Source organism: Filicampus tigris, chromosome 21, assembly GCF_054856515.1.
Source record: "Filicampus tigris isolate MCC_2025a chromosome 21, RoL_Ftig_1.0, whole genome shotgun sequence".
Lineage (NCBI taxonomy): Eukaryota > Metazoa > Chordata > Actinopteri > Syngnathiformes > Syngnathidae > Filicampus > Filicampus tigris.
The window spans coordinates 3,890,082-3,909,036 of NC_141237.1; the positions used below are offsets into that span (position 1 = coordinate 3,890,082).

The 18,955-nt window shown below is 46.0% G+C and overlaps 1 protein-coding gene and 1 long non-coding RNA gene across 3 annotated transcripts in view; one reads left to right on the forward strand and one right to left on the reverse strand.

Annotated features, from left to right (window-relative positions):
* LOC147127227 (uncharacterized) overlaps positions 1-2,551 on the forward strand; it is a 32,506-nt gene extending 29,955 nt beyond the window's left edge. Inside the window, exon 3 of the long non-coding RNA XR_015084216.1 lies at positions 1,920-2,551. This is a non-coding gene — a long non-coding RNA (uncharacterized LOC147127227). The remainder of the gene's footprint in view (positions 1-1,919) is intronic.
* The window catches only part of kcnb2b (potassium voltage-gated channel subfamily B member 2b), a 48,259-nt gene that overhangs the window by 26,857 nt on the left and 2,447 nt on the right, over positions 1-18,955 (reverse strand). The gene's annotated exons all lie outside the window — the stretch shown is intronic.

The window sequence follows — 18,955 nt, forward strand, 5'->3', positions numbered from 1 at the left end:
GAGTCACAAAATTAAAACTTAACTGAACTCGACTCATCCATCTTTCAACTTTATTCGTAGACCGCTTCAGTAACAAACAACCACAGCTGCAGACAAAGTGCTGTCCATAAAGTAAAAATCAGACGTAAAAACGAAGATAGTTAAAACAATACATAATGTAAAAACAGTAAACACAATAAAATACTACAGTAAAACAATGCCAAGTCTCATGCAGAGTCGAAAGCCAAAGAATAACAATTCCTTTTAAGTCAGTGTTTTAAATATGGACAGAGAGCGCTTAACGCTTAAGCTTGTTCAAATTTGAGACTGTCGGCTTTAGATAGGACACCGGGAGCTCCAAGTCAACCAGGGTGAGATGTACGAGGGCCAATGGGACCAAACACATTAACTCCTGGTTTCTTTTCATTGAAGTTCAAGAAGTTTAGTGCCATCCACAGGCTTTGGTTTCCGACACACAGGACAAAAGCCTTAAGGAGAAAGCGTCCCTTTTGGTTTGCGGGACATAGATCTGACAGTCATCCACATAGCAGTGAAAGGAAATACCATGCTTTCTGAAGATGGAACCTAGGGGCAGCAAATACATTGAAAGCAGCAGGGGCCCCAAAATTGAACCCTGTGGAACACCAGGCGACAAAGTGGGGCAAAGTGGGACTCAGAGAAACCAGTCCCATTGTTCTCGTCTGCTAGCTCAAACCAAGGATACATTGGTTGGTTACTTGTGAAGACTTAGTTGGTAAAACATCCTTCAAGGCAGCGCTGTATTGGTGAAAAACTAATGAAATGATGTGAAAACGTACTCTATGTTGGATGACACCTCCTCATCCGTTTTGGTTATTAGTTACGGAGGACAAGCGGAGGGAAGTCGTCGCGGCGTGAAAGCAATCCCGCGCCATCGTTTCACACTTGCCCAAGCTGCTGCCGTGATTCATTAGAGGTGCGCGGGACAGCCCCGTGATGAATCTTTACCTTGCCGTCCTTGTGTCGTCCCTGCTGTCTCCCACATGCCGCGTATGCCTAGTGTATATATTTTTTTCCTTACCCGGCAGAAACACCAGAGCATTTGGTGAATGATGTCTGCCTCCAAACCCTCCCTCTCTCCCTCCCATCTTTTTTAGGAATTGGAATAGTCAGATAAAAATCAGGAGTGGGTGTGAGCAGACGGCCCGCATGCACCTTATGGGCTGTTCATCACAAGGGAACGCATGTAACACTACCAGGTGGCTTATCTGCATTGCGTCATACGCAACAATGCTGATTTCGAATAGGAATGTAGACAAATAATGTGGACAAATATCTCCATTATAAGCACCTCAAAATTCCACTTTTCTATTTTGCTTTTCAGTTTCTAATTCCACTGACCACTATGTTCATGCTCATATATGAAAATGGCTCGTTTTGAGCCATTTTGTCTTCTGTCGACTGAAAATGACATCACAACCGCTCACAACGACCAATCACGGCTGACCTGTTTTCTGAATCGGAGCCGTGATTTTCACTTTCAGTCGACAAAAGACAAAATGGCCGCCCCCAGAGATGGCTAAAAACGAGTGGATTAACACTTATTCCACAAATGCAATATTCATCACAATGCCTTTTTTTAAACTAGTGGGCTTGCATAGAACATATTCTTGAAAAAAAAAATGTTTGCGTTGACTTCCCCTTATCGAGGCATTTCACTGTCTTGTGTTTTAATATTTAGTTTAGATTCCATTTTTTATGAATAAATTCACACCTTATTTTAATTTAGTCCACGCGAGTCAATAAACTCACTAACGTTCGACACCTAAAACAAATTGAATGAATATTATTGTATTTGCACATATGAAGATTGATTGATTTAATTTTTGGACATGAGCACTTGACTACTTATCCTTGATTGACTATGGGTAAAATAAATTTCTTTTTTTTTTTTTCAACAGAAGCACCGCCTTCTCTCACTGCTCCAACCGCTGCTTCCGTGCCAGTTCCAATCTCCTTGGAGGGGCCACCAATGACAAGCATGTCGCTAGCTCCTTAACCATCCTCCCCTGCGACCTGGACTCTGCAAATGGGTGACGGGCAACTGTCATTAGCATCAAGGTGAAATTAGTTCATCTTTAATTTTACGCTGGCCAATTATATGACACCCTTATACATCTAACGGCCTCCACCGCCCCCATAAAGCGACGTGGGCGGAATGTGAGCGCGACATTGACCAAACAAGGGGGAGCACTGAGTGAAGATGTATACCGCTACGTTAGCTTCGGGCGCCGGTAGTAATCGAGTGCTCAGCTGGTACGACTTTGGAACGTATGATTCCAATTTTAACCAATCATTGAAGCGATTGTGTCCGAGCTTCCGGGTACCAACTTGTACAACGCGGGAAACTACTTGGCATTCAAGTCACTACTAAAACGAAAATGAAATATACCCTGGGGTAACATCCATCTTAAAGCTTTGACATAACAGCTCTGTCCATTTGAAAAATTAAGATCTTCTCCCTATGCATTTCATCTCCATAAATATTACCTTGACATTTAACTGACGCTAATATATTTGTGCTACCTTAAAACTTCCAAAGTGAGTCCAAGTATTTCTTATTTGTCACATTAAAAAGGGGGTTTCATGCGCTTTTTCCAATAGCTTGAATTGGATTACTCAAATTCGTAGTCTAAGATGTCAGCATCATTTAAATTACGTTTGCGTGGAAGGTCGTACGTTGATGAATTTTAATCCTACCCTTTTAGGTGTAACCTTTCAATCTGTATCAACCACGTTTGTGTAAATAATGAAAAGTGTCAAAGTTGTGGAGTTTTGGAAGGCCAACCGATCGCTTTTGTTGGGAATAATCTTTGACCGGAAACTCATACATACATCGATAAATTGATCTTATATCCCCGCATTCTTAGCAGCTGGGTCGAAGTCTCCAATGATGCCATTTATCACATATGATAAATTCTTAGGGGCGAGCTTCCAATGGTATAACCGGTATGAGATCTGTTTAACAAATTAAATTTGATATGTAAATATTTTTTTCTGTAATTTCCACATGTATACATATGCCAGGCCGAGTGATATTTATATGTTGCACCTAAATATATCATTAAGGCTCTCAAGGAGCTTGTTGTGCGAGCGTTCTTGCGATTCCTGTTGGAGGTGTGGGCGTACGGCAGTGCCAAGCTTTGTATGGATCGCCCTTGTGTGTTTGTGCGTGTGGCCCGGCGCAGGTCAGGACATTTAATATAGTGTTATTGTTCAGGGGAAGTAAATACAAGGAGGGGGAAAAAAAAACCCGAACAAAAAAAGCCTAAGCGGGATTGCTGCTGGAACCGGCTGCGCTAAAAGCCGATTAATGCTCCCTGTCAAAAAGCATTGTTCCTCTTTTCGGAAACCTCTGTTATTTGGACTCGGATTGCTTGCCAGAGAGGACGATATCACACACAATGCAAACAATGGGCCTAAATGATGGTGTAAAAGTCTACTGTTTGAACATCCCTATTGTTGTCCTGCGGAGCCCTCGTACACATCCACGCATGAATCCATTAGCTTGACGCGGCGCAGTCATTCAGCTTTTTGCACATGGTGGCATGGAGCAGCTTGAAGCGCATGAAGAGCAATGTTCGACAGCAGCCAAGTGACTCAGCTTGTCTCCATTGTATCATCGTGGCTCTTTGCGAACACTTTGGATCTTCTGCGACGGGTGCGTGGCATTCGAGGGCATCCGTTTGCGCTGTGCGGCAAGAATTAGCACGAAGTAAATGACTTTTGACTGTCCTCATCGCCTACAGACGGTGGAGCATCAGGAGCGATTCAAGGCTTGGTATCTCGCTTAGCGTTAGCGTCTCACGCTTGTCGCTGACAGGTTAGCAGCTATATGTTGGTCACGCGTTGCTGCGGTTAAGCAATCTTTAGTGTTGTGATCGGGACTGTTTTTGTGTGTGGCTTGATCAGACTCTCAAACTACTAAATGCGTGCGTGGGGATGTCTAAACTCTTGATAGCTTGCTGGCTAGCTTGCTAACTAATTAACTATAAAACTTTGGAGACTCATCTCAACTATATAAATAGCCAACTAACCAGCTACATAACTAATTAACCAACCAACAAACCAGCCAAACAGTCCAGCTACATACCTTCCTGTTTGACTTTGGAAGCGCAACTTTAACAAACTAACTAACAAACTTTAGAGTCTGGAACTGTACATAACTAAGTCGTTAGCAGCCATACAGGTGTCACGCTCATCGAGAGGTGGAGTGTTTTGTAAAGCGTTGCTTCTGTGAAGGGATGTCCCCGTCCTTTCCGCTATCGGGCCTCCTTTGTCGGCATTATTTTTTCTTCTAGGACCATGTCAGCTGGGAAGCGTCCCCGGGACAGGCAGAGCACAGAAAAGTCAGTCCGGTTAATCAGGACGGGAAAATAAAGTGAGGGACGAGAGCTCCCGCGGGGAAGGTCCACCTTGTCCGTTCTCACCTTAGAATACGTTTGACCTCTAGGTAGTTATATTTAGAAACATGCTGTTTTTTTTTCTTCAAATCAAGCTGGGGGGGGGTGCAGCGGTTTATGCATTGTACAGAAATGGGGAGTCACTCCAATAGTGAGTATCCAAAACAACATGCTTGCCTATATTTAGAAAGATAAAGTGTCCACCCATCAAATCCACAGCCTGGATAAAGCTCCATATCGTATGAGGCGGGACGTATTTGATTACAGCGCAGATAAACGTGCTATTTTAATGAACAAGTCTGTAAATGATTGGTATTTTTCCATCAAGCCGCATTGATTTCCTGCTTCGGTTTGACACCGTCACAGGATAATCGCCAACTAGCATGAATCTAGATGAATGATTTGGAACATACTGTATCTTGATACACTGCCAGTGATAGAGTACATTCACAACACACAACCCCCAATTAGGTAAAGTAGGAAATTAGTCACTCCCATTATGACGCAATAAGGTTCACGACACTTACGATATTTTGTAATACGATAAGATTCACGATGTGATTATTTCAACTTTGATATGATATGATTCGCCCAAACAACGACACGAGACAATTGGTACAATCACAGCGTATGTTAGAAATGATTTTTTTCACAACCGTAATGAATCCAACAAGGCAATCATAAATCATGCATAAAGAAGTGCAAACGTGTGACAGTGGCGCTTTCCGTACATCCAATTTGCTTAGGTAAATTAATTGGCAGAAGTTCAGTTGTGTGGTCAAAGAATCACAGGGTACCGTCCTGGGAAAAGTGGATAACCAAGCATTCACCTGACTCAGCCAGTTTTGAAAGCTGTCTTTCAATCCTCACTCTTTACCCTAATGCGAGAAACTTCTCGGCTTGCATAAATGCAAGGACGGACAGTCCCGCAACTCTTTTGATGTCCCTTCCTCCCCCTACTGTGAGCCTCCGTCTTTCATTTCACCTCCTCCGGCGCAGGGAGGACCTCGCGACCTGAGCCATAAATGCCTTAATTGTGGCGATGGAGCATTGCCCTGTGATGACAGCATGAGAGCCGATGTGGGGGGCCGGCAATTGCTCTTGCGGCAGGGTCAAAGTGGTATATTAGCGAATGAGGAGGTATGGAGCGGCAGTCCTGATGATGCAGGTGTGGTTAAATGCCAACGGACAGAGGTATGATAACGAGCACCGTTGAGGCTTTGCAGCTCTGATTGATAATGACCCTTCTAATTATAGAGTTAATCTGTGTGAAGTTTTCCCCCAGAAAAATCTTCAGTAAGTATAACAAAGTATCAAGGGATGATCCAATTAAGGATGCTACCTTGGTGAGGCGTTTCAGGAGGTTCGGAACACTCCGGGCAGACCTAGGACTTGCTGGAGACCAGATCCAGCGCTAGATCTTGGGCATCTATTGACAAAGCCTCCCTCAGTGTTTAGAGGTTCAACAAAACAGCGACATGGGGGGCAGGGGGAAAGGGCAATGTGAAAGCAGAAATCGATTCTGATTTGGACTCTGATTCCAAAGTCTGGACATATGCCACCAAGACCTGCATAAAGATGGCAGACAAAAGTCCCCCAAGGCAGAAAACAACGGCCAGTCATCCTAAATATACTGTACAGTAATTTACAATCAAAGGCTGCCTCTAATGGAACTTTACCAGGTTAGCCATCAAATTTTTAGGGAAAATCCATTTTTAAAAGGACTGGTAGAGTTGAGACGTCAACAATGAGAGGATGTCCCGTCTTTGTCTTCCACGCATGGTAATCAAAGCCCAGTGTGAACAGACAGCAGGTGCTCGGGCTTCCTAGAAATAAAAGCGCTAAAAGCGAAAACCGGGCCGGCGTCCAGACAGGAGGCAGCTGCTCCCCGACTCTTCTAACAAAGTTGACCTGCGGTCACTGTGCTATCGGGTCCGGGTAGCGGTGACCTGCTCAACAGGTACAGAATGTGCCCTATTTCTCATTCTCAAGTGTTTTTTTCTCAAGTGCAATTAGCTAAACATACCAGTGATTAAATGCTAATGAAATGCAAATTTAAACTCGAGGTTTTCTCCGGGTATGCCGGCTCCCTTTTCCCATTTTAAAAACACGCGTGTTATAATATAGAAATGGATGTATGGATGGGTGTTCAACCTGACCAACACCTGACAAAAAAACAAAACAAAACCCTAATAAATAACAACAGGTGCCATATGAGTTCATCACCAAGATTCCCTGCTGTTGTTGGCCTTTTTCGCGTTAGGACAAAGACCGAGGCAAATCACTCAAATACTGTAACTCAACAGTCACCCCCTCGTTCTTTGCGCTCGCTTCCTTTTAATTAACTCGTCCACGCAGCTGCTTAATTACTCCTCTAACCTCCCTAATCAGTCGCTCGCTGGTGCGTGTCGTATTGTTATGCCCTTCATTATCGCATGGCTACCACAGTCGCATCAGGGAGGAGGGAAAAGACTTTTTTGGGAGCGCAGATAAGCTTGACGATGTTTTTTTGGGAAAAAAAAAAACAACAAAACCCAACCTGTTATTATCTGCACAATCTGTTCCTCCGTTGCCTTCTGAAGGTAATCACTGCTCTCTATAATCAGGCAGCTGTGTCATACACTGACAAGAAGAGACGTAATTACATGCTTTTTCCGAGTGTGAAAGTATCCACCCGCTGTTGTCTAGGTTACGTCTTGTCTTTTTCTCGCCCGCTATAAATAACGCAGGAGAAGAGCCGAACTTCGGAGGGAGCCCCCTGATGCTATGAGTCAACAGTTGGAACTCACTCTGGCGTGGCGAATTCAAAACCGGGGGTGTTTGAGGTGGTGCCGCAATGAGGCTTGGTTGATTAGCATCGCTGTTGTTTACAACGGAGCGCCACCTAATTCCCTGGCCTTCTCCGAAGCAACCTGACACGGGTACAACTTCCGCCGGTCAATAGGTCTTTGGGTGGAAAGGCCCTGATTAATATTCCAAGAATAAACCTCATTAATATTCCAAGCTTCCCCGAGAAAGAAACCACCCGGATGAATGAGAACATCCAAAAGTGTGCAAATATGTTCGGTTGTAAAGGAGATGAGGCAGGTGCTGTCATCTACTTTTGATGAACTGATTAACACAAGCTCCGAATTCATCCCTTTCTATATGTAGCAGAGACGAAGATGAAGCCATCAGGATGATAAAGTGACATCCCGTGCACCTCTGCGGCCGCTAAATTTGACGCGGGACTTTAAATAGCCGCCGCCGCGCGTGTTGGATTAGCAGCTACAGAAATTGTTTTAGCGTCAGGTAGTAAGGTGACATCTTAAAGGGTTCAAGCAGGGAGTAGATGATGCACACACACACACACACACACACATGTACATGCAAGGGTCAAAGTGAGGACAAAAGTAAACTCCAGCAAAGTATGTGATGATTCAGTGTCCTTTATAAGGGCCGCTTATCTTTCAGGCCAGTTCGCGCTGCTAGATGAAGTGTCACATAAGCAAAAGAGGTATAAGAGTGAATTTGGGAGGCGCTGCAGTCGACTGAGACAGAAGATGATACCTCCATTTAACCGTATCTGGCCAGGTGTTGGTGCTAGGCGGCAATCAAATAAATCCAATCAAATAAAAAACATCAGTATGTACAGTAAATGTATGAATGGAAACGGTCTTGCAACATTGTGATTTATTGTCTATAAAAGTATCAGCAGAATGTAAAACCCATGTAAACTAATAGGAAGTTTTTCCTTTAAAATATTACATACGCCAGATGAGTATGTACAGTACAAACCAAGTTTTAAGGTGGTCTCTTGTTGTGCTCGAGTTTAATACTGCAGCAGGGCTGAACAAACATGCTCATTAAACATTTAGCGCCATCTGACAGAAGGGACAAGGTGTGTGTGTGTGTGTGTGTAGCTCTGTACTGCCAAACAACCTTGATGTTAACATCGAACACGGCAAAACTGATGGATGGTGGCGAAAGTTGTGACGTATCAAGGAAGTATCGATCCTGACCAGGTTTGTCAATCTCTGCTTCTTGATTTACACGGCAAACTCCATGAGTCTCTCTTGACAGCTCCTTGCTTCAAGTCAACCATATTTTATTTACAGCTACGGTGGTTCCTTGACGTAACCTACCCGTGGTGGCCCTCCATTCACGTGGGAAAATCAAACGGTTTCAAGTTGGCGGACATTGCTACAGAGCACCTCCGACGCCAAGAGAAGTGCTCCTTCATCGGAGAAGAAGCGGGCGCAGTTTCTGGCCAGGAGTCGGGGCAAAGTGACATCAAGAAAATGACGTCTTAGCAAGATATGGAAAATATGTTCACTGAGTTTAAACACAAAACTATCAGCCAGGAGAGTTGACCCTACGTCACCACCACAACAACAACAATCTCAGAAGTACATGTACAGCAACTTGTGTTTTTCCACAAGAACCGTTGACAGTTCGTTTGAAGTGCATGCTGGTGTCCACCCAAAACATGGACATATGCAACGCTTAATAGTGTTTACAAACATGTTTGGACAAGCGGCTGTTGTGACGGAACTTCATTGCGGCCACCTCCATGGTTCAAACCGCCCGTCGCCTGATCTCGGGGCATTTTCCCGTGCTTGCATTTCATGTTGGCTGCAGCGTTCTACGCGGCTGGCCGCAATGTGCTGCATTGGCACTCCCACACGCTCATGCTCACATGCGCTCACGCTCACATGCGCAGCAGGCTGGAGTGTGTGCCGCGAGACGGCCGGCGGTATGAATGTTGACGTGTGTGTTGTCGCGTTAGCGTCGTGTCCCGGGAGGTGTGGAATGACGAGGCGGAAGGCATCTTTATCGGGGTACGCATATAACGACAATTGGGCCAAATTTGATGATGCTATGGCGTTAAGTGCGATTTTCCGATCTGATCATCGTTAATGATCCTTGTGTAGGCGCAACTATTAGCCTAGCAAATTACAACAACAAAAAAATTGTAAAGGACTGCGCTAGCATGCGTTTATTGATTGCTTTTGTCTTAAGAACAGGTTTTGAGACATTATTGTATTTCTGGTTACACATAATTCCTCTGCGCATCAGATTAGGATTAGGTGGCGAACCCCTGCAAATCAGGCCCCCCTTTCAGCAGTCCCCCCCCCCAATATTACTGTTTCATCCAGCCTTCAATTCCCGATAATAGTTTGAACGTCTTTGGCCCAGTTTAAGCATCCGACGCCGCTAATTGATTTGCCAAGAGAGGAACAAGACACCTCATTTCGGTCTTGAGAGCGCTGTTGTTGTCGCGGATTGGGGGGGGGGGGGGGGATTAAGGCGAGCGGAAGCGGCGGCACGTCGGTTTGGGGGTCCGCGTCAGTGAGTCAGACTGACAGGAGGCTGGCAGGGATTTACACGGTCACATTTAATCCACGGCAAGAAGGACTGGGAACTTGCCGCGCATCTTTATGGTAAACACTGAAAATGAATATTTATGACATCTTTTAACTGACCTTTCCTACACTTTTGAAGCGCCCGTTTCAAAAAGGATGAAAGAACACAAACTAAGCTTTGCAGAAGAACAAGAGATGTTGCACACCTTTACAAATGAATGAAAGTCAAAACAAGGCCTTTTTAAAGCATCTTAATTGTGATCACAGACATAAAGGAGGCAAAAATGCAAAGCACAAGATGCTAGCACGCTAACTATGTTGACGATTGATTTTTATGAAAGAGGAACAGGAGATGGCGCACACCCAACCTGTTTAAAGGAATTACAAAAAGAAAGATCAAATAGTGGGAAAAAAATGATTATGACGGACAATTTCATAATAAATGTGAATAAAGCTGGGGGGGAAAAAAAATACAGAATGAAGCCCTAACAGACGGGATGAACTTTGTACCCGAGGCTGGATAAATTACTGCCTCAACGACTGATTTTATACTTGACATGATAATCCGCATTAGCCTTTGGCCATTCACAATGCGGCAGAACATTTAAATAAAACATCCTAATCTCTTGTCGGTATTCCCAGAAAGAGAGGGGGAGAGCATCCATATTTCCTGGGCTTTATAGTCTGGATAATTGCGCATAGTTGCTCGGTGTTGTTAATGTGCCAATGTGTTATTAAGAGGCGCGCTTTATATCTGCCGCTAAATCCAGCTTTATGGTGTCTATCTGTGACTTTCATCGCAACATAAATGCAGTTATAAAGTGGACTAAGCAGTGTAGGAATAGGGCTGCTTTCTCCTGTCACGGCCCACTTTAGTCTTTAAGTACTCCTTACAAGAACAAAAATCAGCCCCCAAAGCTGATTTCGCATAGCAACGCGAAATTTAGCCTGTCTACCATGAGTTGACCCACAAAAAAAGTCCAAATTCATGCTTGAAAAGAAACAGGAAGTCGGCCATTTTGGTTTGCAGCCGTCATATTTGGGTCAGTTTTCCAGGGGCCCTTTTGAAGAAAATTCTGTATACTGCTCAAGTGTTTCACAAAAAGCAGACAACGCTGCAAATGGGACAGTGTGGCCGCTACTTTGTTTGGCGTCAACAATCATCCATCAGAATTTGCGTTAGCTGCTCTCCGACACCTTATTCATTACTTTGCAACAGAAGAAGTGGTGCATACTTAAGACTTCAGTGCGGCCTTGAGATACCGTCACACTCCTTTAAGGGGAATTTATTGCAAAACAAGAATACTTGGGGGAAATCGTTCCTGGGGTGCTGCCAGAAGTGGCGGCCAAGCGCCGTTAAGGCCTAGCCCGTTGGGGGCGAGCGGCTGCGAGAAAGAGTCGAGGCGGCGGGTGTTTTGGGAGCAAAGGTGAACGGGATGAAGGACACTTAAGCGGCAGGCCAAGTGAGACCGGCGGATTTCACACACGAGGAAGCTTGAAGGGTGGCGTCAAGAGCGCCTTGTTTGTAGCTCTTATAATGTACTCGTAGTCAAACAGCAGTGCGTTAAAAAAAAAAAAGAAAAGAAAAGAAGCAAGTAACCATCATTGTAATTAAAGTTTGGTTCAGTGTTTATTGATGAATAGATCCATACAGTTTTCAAATAGCTTGCAAATACGGAATGCAGAATAAATAAAGAAATGGATGAACGGTTCGGATAACGGATGAATGGGCGGATGTCATTTTATTTGGCAAGCAAAGAAAATAAAAATCCAAATAATCATTTTTGAATATTTTTTAAAAATCCTTCAAGGGAGCGAAATCTTTTATATATATGTTTTAAAGCTCCAATGTCTTGATTTCGAATGTTGCTGCACGATAAGCTAAGTAGCAGAATCGCGAGCGTTGGCTAACAAGTGGCTGCAACCCTTTTAACCTCACTCATTGTTTTCCTCCTGGGGTTTTATTTTTTAAATAATGGCTTCCATGCAAGTCATCCTTTGGCTGCCGAAGTGCAGTAAAAATGTCTGATAGGCCTGGAAGAGACATTCTTCTTCCTTCTTGCACATAAACACAAAAGCCGCCCTGTCTGCTTCCCCTCAGAATATCTTCAACAGTGGAAGAAGGCGAGATTATTCAATCTTTAAATGGGATGTCGCGTAGGCGCGGTGAATACGACCGAGTAAGTTCAACTTCACCCTGACTTCACTGGGAAGGCTTGGAAAAAAAAAAAAAAAAAAGTATTAAAACGCGTGGAAATCAAAAGGAGGCACAGAAGCCGAGCGAAAACGCTTCCCTTGGATTTGCATGCGAGGTCGGTGGTGTGGCGGGGGTGGCGACGTACCAGCTGCTCTGCCTTCTCACGTAGCCCGGGCAGAGATGGAAGCGCTCTCTCGGTGTCGATAAGTCATCGCGGTGCGGGCGGCGGTCGCCGCGGCAACGAGGCAAACACAAATGAAGGCAAACGATTGGGCACAAAGGCGCTCTTTGCATTTACGCTGACTTGCTTCGAGTGACAAATACTTTTTTTTTTTTTTTTTTTTTTGGGTGTCAAGGCGGTGGAGGGGAAAGAAATTAAATGTGGATATCCTCATATCGCTTGAGAATGTGGACTTCATTTTTTTTTATTTTTTTTTTTTAAGTAAATTAGTGCAAGGTTTGGATCAGGGATGGATTAGGCGTGGGGCATTTTGGGTGTTTGTCATTTTAGTCAACGCAAACCCCCGGGTTAGGAGTGTCAAACTTTCACATCATAGTTACAGTTTCCCTCTGAGGGCTATTATGACTGAAAATCCGATAAATATTAAATGGAGAGAACAAATCAATTCAGCATGGAAAAAAAAAAAATGCTGTAGCGGGCCTGATCTGGCCCTGGGGCCTCGAGTTTGACACCGGCGGGTTAGTGGATAGGGTTACGTTTCCCATGTTCACTAAATATAAGCGTTTGAGGCTAGGCTAGCATTAGGGTCGGTTTAAGGCTAGGGTTGGATAAAGTGTTGGGGCATTGTTTCAAAGTTAGGCTTGGGATATTGTTTCAGGTGGTCAGTAAATGTAAACAGTATAATCAGAAGGGAGTCACTTCAGTGTAAATCCAGAGCTAGAGGGCGCCGCTTTGGACCACAAGGGGGACCAAAGGTTTGTACATTTCACTGATAAACCCAAGAAGCCGAGCCACCCGAGGCCGCACTTTGATGAATACTGAAGGTGATCGATAGGGCGCCAAATGTAACAACACGGCTTTGAATTCCAATCAGTTGCACTCCGAGGCAGGAAATCCAGCGTCCTTCCCCTCGAGAGGCAGGAGGCGACGAGAGGAAGCGCTGGGAAGCCAAAGAGCTTTTAGAGGACGTGAAGGCTTGTTGGCAATGTTGCTGAAAAGCTTTTCAAGTCGAGGCCGTGAGAGCAGCTGCCCCGGCGTACAGTGCGAACGAGAAAGCGGAAGGGAGGGCCAAGGCTTCTCAAAGTGGTGGCGAGAGAGCGAGGGTGGGGGGGGGGGGGGAAACGTCAGGGTGGCAATAACTTCCTGCACTGGAAGGGGGGAAAAAGCCGAGCTCAGCTTTTTTCATTTTCAAATAAAAAGCCGTACGTGTCTGCGCAAGGGCGCGCGGTGTGTTACAAAGTCCACGAGCTGCCGCGTGTGATCGTTGGCGCGTGTAATGGACACCTGGCGTTCACGGGAATGACCACTTTGCCGGCCACCGCTGGCTTTTCTTCCCCGCAATTTGCGACGCCTGCCGGGGACGAGCGCGGCACTAAACGGGGAACGGGAGGACTGCGAGGAAATGAGGAACGCAGGACGAAGAGGCAACGCATTAGCCTCTTGCCCCGATTGCCACTCAGGCAGGGCCAGGCAACCTCTGCCATTTTTTTTTTTTTTCCACTTCAACACATCTTTGCCGGCTTTTGATTCACATTGTCTCGACGCAATCGAGGCAAATCGAGGGAGCACTGCTCGGCTGCAACCGGCAGAATAAGAAAAAGGTCAATAACCACGACATCGGCGAAGGCCGACACCCGTTTAATCAAGGCAACTGGACTTGAATATTCTCAGAATTAATATTCTTGATATTCATCAAGGTGATTTGGTTCTCAAGGCATTCAATCGATCAGGTTTTGGTTGTTTCCGAAGACATTTCTCCTCTCATCCAAGCAGGCTTCATCAGTGACGTGACGACTGCACGAGCCCGAATTGGTGCGCTGTAAATACTGCAGTCGGGTTTCCGATAGGTCAGGCTGGCGAAATCCGAACCAAGCCTTGTTGCACAAACGGATGAAGGCTGCTCGGATGAGAGGCGGAACATTTTCTCAGGCAACCGCAACAGTCCAGTTGCGATTGAGTCAACATCCTGAGAAGGTTGTTGAAGATTGTTGCCAGGGCCATCTGAGCTAACGGGAGTCCAGTCTTTCCACACACATTTTCCACACCAAAATGAAATGTTTTTAAACTTGTTTGCTCTTTCTCTCTCTCTCTCCCGAAGCTTAATTACTAAACTGAGGTCAAGGCAGTACAATTTGGTCATGATCCAAATGAGTATTGTCAAGCCTTGCCGGCTTTATGCATATTTATATATGGCATTTAATTGAAATTGTTTTGCCGACGCCAACTTTGCGCTGTCTTTTCCACAAACGCTGCAAACGGCTGGTGACTCCTCACCGTTTCCCCACTTGTCCTGATTGATAAATCACGGCGCACGTGCGAGGCAATGCCACCGGCGGGGGCCTCTCGCTGTAATTCTTCCACATGCGAGCCCTCTGTGGTAATCAAGCAAATGAAAGCAAGTGAGGTGGAGGGTTCGTTTTAGCAGAGCAAAGCAAAAAAAATAAAATAACACGCGCCGGGTTTTACGGCCGAATAAATGAAGTCAAGACAGCGATCATTCCGTTCCATCTCAATTCCAGCCGTAGATCCGATTTGATATCATTCCGAGGGAGTGGGCGATTGCGTTTTCGTGGCGGCCTGGCTAATTGACATCGACAAACGGCGCTCGCTGCATCGGTGGCTCTCTCCAAATAACCTCCCGTGCACTCTCACAAGTTCCCTTTCAACTCTGGCTGAGGAAGACGCTCCTTTATTTACTAGAAAGGCAGCTTTAGCGCGATCAATACCGGCCTGCTTTGCTTTGAATACGACCTTGGGATGTGCCTGTTGGGATGCGCACATTATCAGCAAAAACTATTTCAAGTGATCGGCATTTGAAGTACCTTTTTTTTGGGGGGCGTTTTGGAAAAGGTGTGCATACAGAATGGAAGTGTACGGCTATCGCCGAGTCTGAAACACATCTCCATATAATGGTAAGTTCGATCCGCCCGGTAGTCAGGGGATGAGGTTTGCGTGGATCATCTCCGGGTATTCCAGATTCTTCCACATCCCCAATGTTAGAGTCATCGGAGACTCGAGCGTTCTCTCTCTGGTTAGGTCACGTGGGGTAGGCACTAGATACGGCGATGACCAAAGCGCTATAGAAAACGAGATGGAAGGGATTGAAGCAATGAGATTGGAGGCAATGATTCGTGCCTCCGTCTTCCAAATGGAGCCGTTGCGTCACGGACAATGACAACGGCGCGTCGTGTCCCCGGCCAATACCTCACATACGGCCGGTTGGGACATGGGGCTTGTGGATGATAAATGTCGCTGCCTCTGCTTATGCAGCTGCCGCGCAGAACCCACGCCACCTACAATCTAGGCGGTTCCGTCTGATCTGATTATGATTGCGGGATAAGAGGATTTAGGTGCCGGTGCCTAAATGCAAGGCTACGCTGATTAGAGAGGCCTGCCGGAGGGCTCGTGCGACTGCGGGGAGGCTGAAAGATGGAGGTTGAGGTGCGTCTCCGCCTAACCACGCACCCTGACGGCTTGCTGAAGGCCAAGCAGAGATGTGGGATACAACTACAACTCTTCGGCGAGGGCAACTTATCTCACAAAGGTAGCTGCAAGGCCGGGATGACGAAATGACTTGATAAATCGGATTTCAGCAACCCGCGGGCAGGCTTATCACAACATAACGTAAATTGCACGTGGCCAACAAACAATCCAGAATTTCCTGCCCTAGAATGTCAGCGCCTATTGATTTAACCTTCCGTACAATTCCAGCTAGAGTGGAAAAGGTTGACAACACGGCAGGCAGAGCTGCTGAATAACAGCATTTCCTTCACTCTCATATCCATCTTTCATATTCGAATCAGAAAACGACACCGCGCGAGGCCAAACACTCCGTTCCGTGGAGTAAAAAAGCCTGTGGGGAGCGGGCGAGAGGCGACAAGCAGCTCCGAGAGCCACTAAATTAAATTTCTGTCTGCATTTATATGCATCGCATGAACAAATGATTAAAAACAACAGGCAGAAATGTCAAGAATAAACAATCAACTCTGTAAAAATGCTCCTGGGTATTGATTGGAAAAGCAGTTCCTGGCCGGCGAATGGAATCCAAACCACTTATTATTACATCCTTGATTGCATTACGAGACTAAGCTTCGAGGTTTGCGTTAACATAAACACGCGCAAATCTCAACGTACGCATTTACACTCACTAATCACAAATGCCGCCCAGGAGATGCAATTTATGGTTACAAGGGTTACAAGCCTACCCTGATCTAAGACTGAACTGCACCTTTATACCGATCCCTCACACTAACATCAGACCTAAAAATCGATTCCACACCTTGATCCCCGAGCCGACATCCTAACTTGATCAGCTCCAACACAACTTCCTGATCAAAACCCCTCTTGGCCTACCTTATCCTGATCTCTAACCCGTCATCCGAACTGTAACCCCGGACCCGTGTTGTTATCCTGATCCCTAGCGTCCTGACCTTACCTCCTGTAGATCAAATCCCGATACATCTTTATCCCAATCTCTGACCCAAACATCTGGATCTGCACCTTTTCCTCATCCCTCCAAATGTACACCCCAATCCTAACCTCTGGATCTGCAGCTTTATCCTGATCGGGTCACTCGCAGCCAAAGTCACACAGTTGCGCACACAAAGGCTGCTGGATTTGACTATTTCTCACTCTGTGACCATTTCATTCATTATTCATGCAAAATGATTTTGCAAAGATCCAACTCAGCACCCTGCGGCGCAACTCCGGCGAATGCATCTCTGATCCATCCATCCATCCATTATCCATACCGCATTATCATCATGAGGGTCACGGGGAGCGCTGGAGCCTACCCCAGCAGTCTTCTGGCAGTAGGCGGGGTACACCCCGAGCTGGTTGCCAGCCAATCGCAGGGCACGCAGAGACAAACAAACAAACACTCGCAATCACACCCAGGGGCAATTTGGAGTGTTCAATTAACCTACCATGCATGTTTTTGGAATGTGGGAGGAAACCGCAGTACCCGGAGAAAACCCACGCAGGCACGGGGAGAAACTCCGCCGGAGCCGGAAACGAACCCACGACCTCTGAACCGTGCGGCGGCCGTGATAACCTGTCGATCGCCGTGCCGCCCTCTCCGCGTATTATTTTCCCTCAACTATTAAAAGTATCGTGATGCTTTCTTCTCACCTGAATGGCTTGAGTGGACAATCAGCGTGCGTCCGGTACAACTTCCAGTTCCTCCTCAAACATATTGACGCATCCTAGGGGAAGATACCGTCGGCCCGCGTCACTTCCTCGTTGACGTAAAACGTTCCCACAGCGGGACTGTAAAGGGATTATCCTCTTACTGTATTGATTTGATCACTTCAGATGAACTGACCCCGCTGAAAAGCTCGCTTCGCACATGATTGACCTTTACAAGTGCGGCGCAGTTGATAACTGCGCTTACATCACAAACATTGCTCAAGTGGCTCTGTATGTGCCAGTTTAGCTCCGGCATGTTTTCATGGATGGCTTTCAAAGGTTCAGCCATTGGCCTCTAAAAGGCTTCCCTGACCTCACGGCGCAGTCATCCAAGGTCTATTTTCAAATGAACTCTCCACGGTGCGATCACATGACCCGGGCCTTTTAAGTCACGTTCCAGCCCTCCGCCCAAAGCACTCAGAAAAATGTCGACGCATGGGCGGGATTTCCCTTCAAAAGGCTTCCCCCGGCACCGTCCACATACATGTCTGCAGAAAGACGGACTGCTCTACGTATATATCACCTGCCATTTTGAATCAAAGGGAGTTGTCTTTAGATTAGATATCTGCGTCCGTCCCAATGTTGAAGCGCTGTTTGTCTCAAAGCCTGATCAAACAAACCCCCTCCAAAAAAAAAAGCTCTGTCATTTCAGTTCCATAAAACCACACACCTGATTCACCCTCATCCTTTATGATCCGCTTGACATGGAATATAATCCCAGGCCAGCAGTGCCCTGCCCTGATGAGATCAAGACACTTGAGACCTGACGTATATGGCCAGTGATTGGATTTCATCAAGGCTGACTGACCTAATTGAGAAGCGAGGAGTCAGAACACGGCTGGAACGAGGCAGCGGAGGATGAGAAGGAGTTGAAGGAGGTGTCAGTGTTTTTATTATCGCAGGGGTGGCCTTGACACTGCGGTGCGCCCGTTTGATCCCTCATAAGATTGGGGAGACTGATCCAAAAAAATGGTTATCCATATTGGAGCTTACATTAAATGCTAAATCGGAGCGAGTCGGGCTGTGACTACACCCTGGTCCCGTGCAACCACAACGAAAAAGAAAATGGCCGAGGAACTCACGTTTTGCAGTATATTTGAGTTATTGTGTCTGTACGGCACCTTTCAAATGGTTGTCGACTGTCAAACAAATCAAGAGAATATTCCCACCGTCTGTGAACCGGGAAAAATGTGCTAAAAACGACAAGAAATTGATACCATCGACCAAACCGCAACCGGGCTTTAATGAGTTTGTATGAATTGAGGCACACAACATTGTGGACCAACCAGGTGTCTGCAGTCGATGGGAATGCTAATCGCCATTAAACCCTTTCCGCAGAGTGCAATATTAACACATGCAGGAAGACTCCAGAATTTAGGTCAAGGCTGCTGTTTCGGTTAGCATCAGGGCATCAATCGGGTTGGAGAGTTAACCGGTTAAGGTCCATTGTTCCACACTGCACAGTTAGCAGCCAGATGAGGTTTGAAACTACTTTGACAGGCAGTGTAAACTAGACTAGTATCCGATTCAGTGTCATCCCCACACTCTGAAGCTTTCATAATAACGTTACGACTGCTCCATGTGAAGAGGAAACATGATACGGGGTGGTATTGTGGCACCGCCC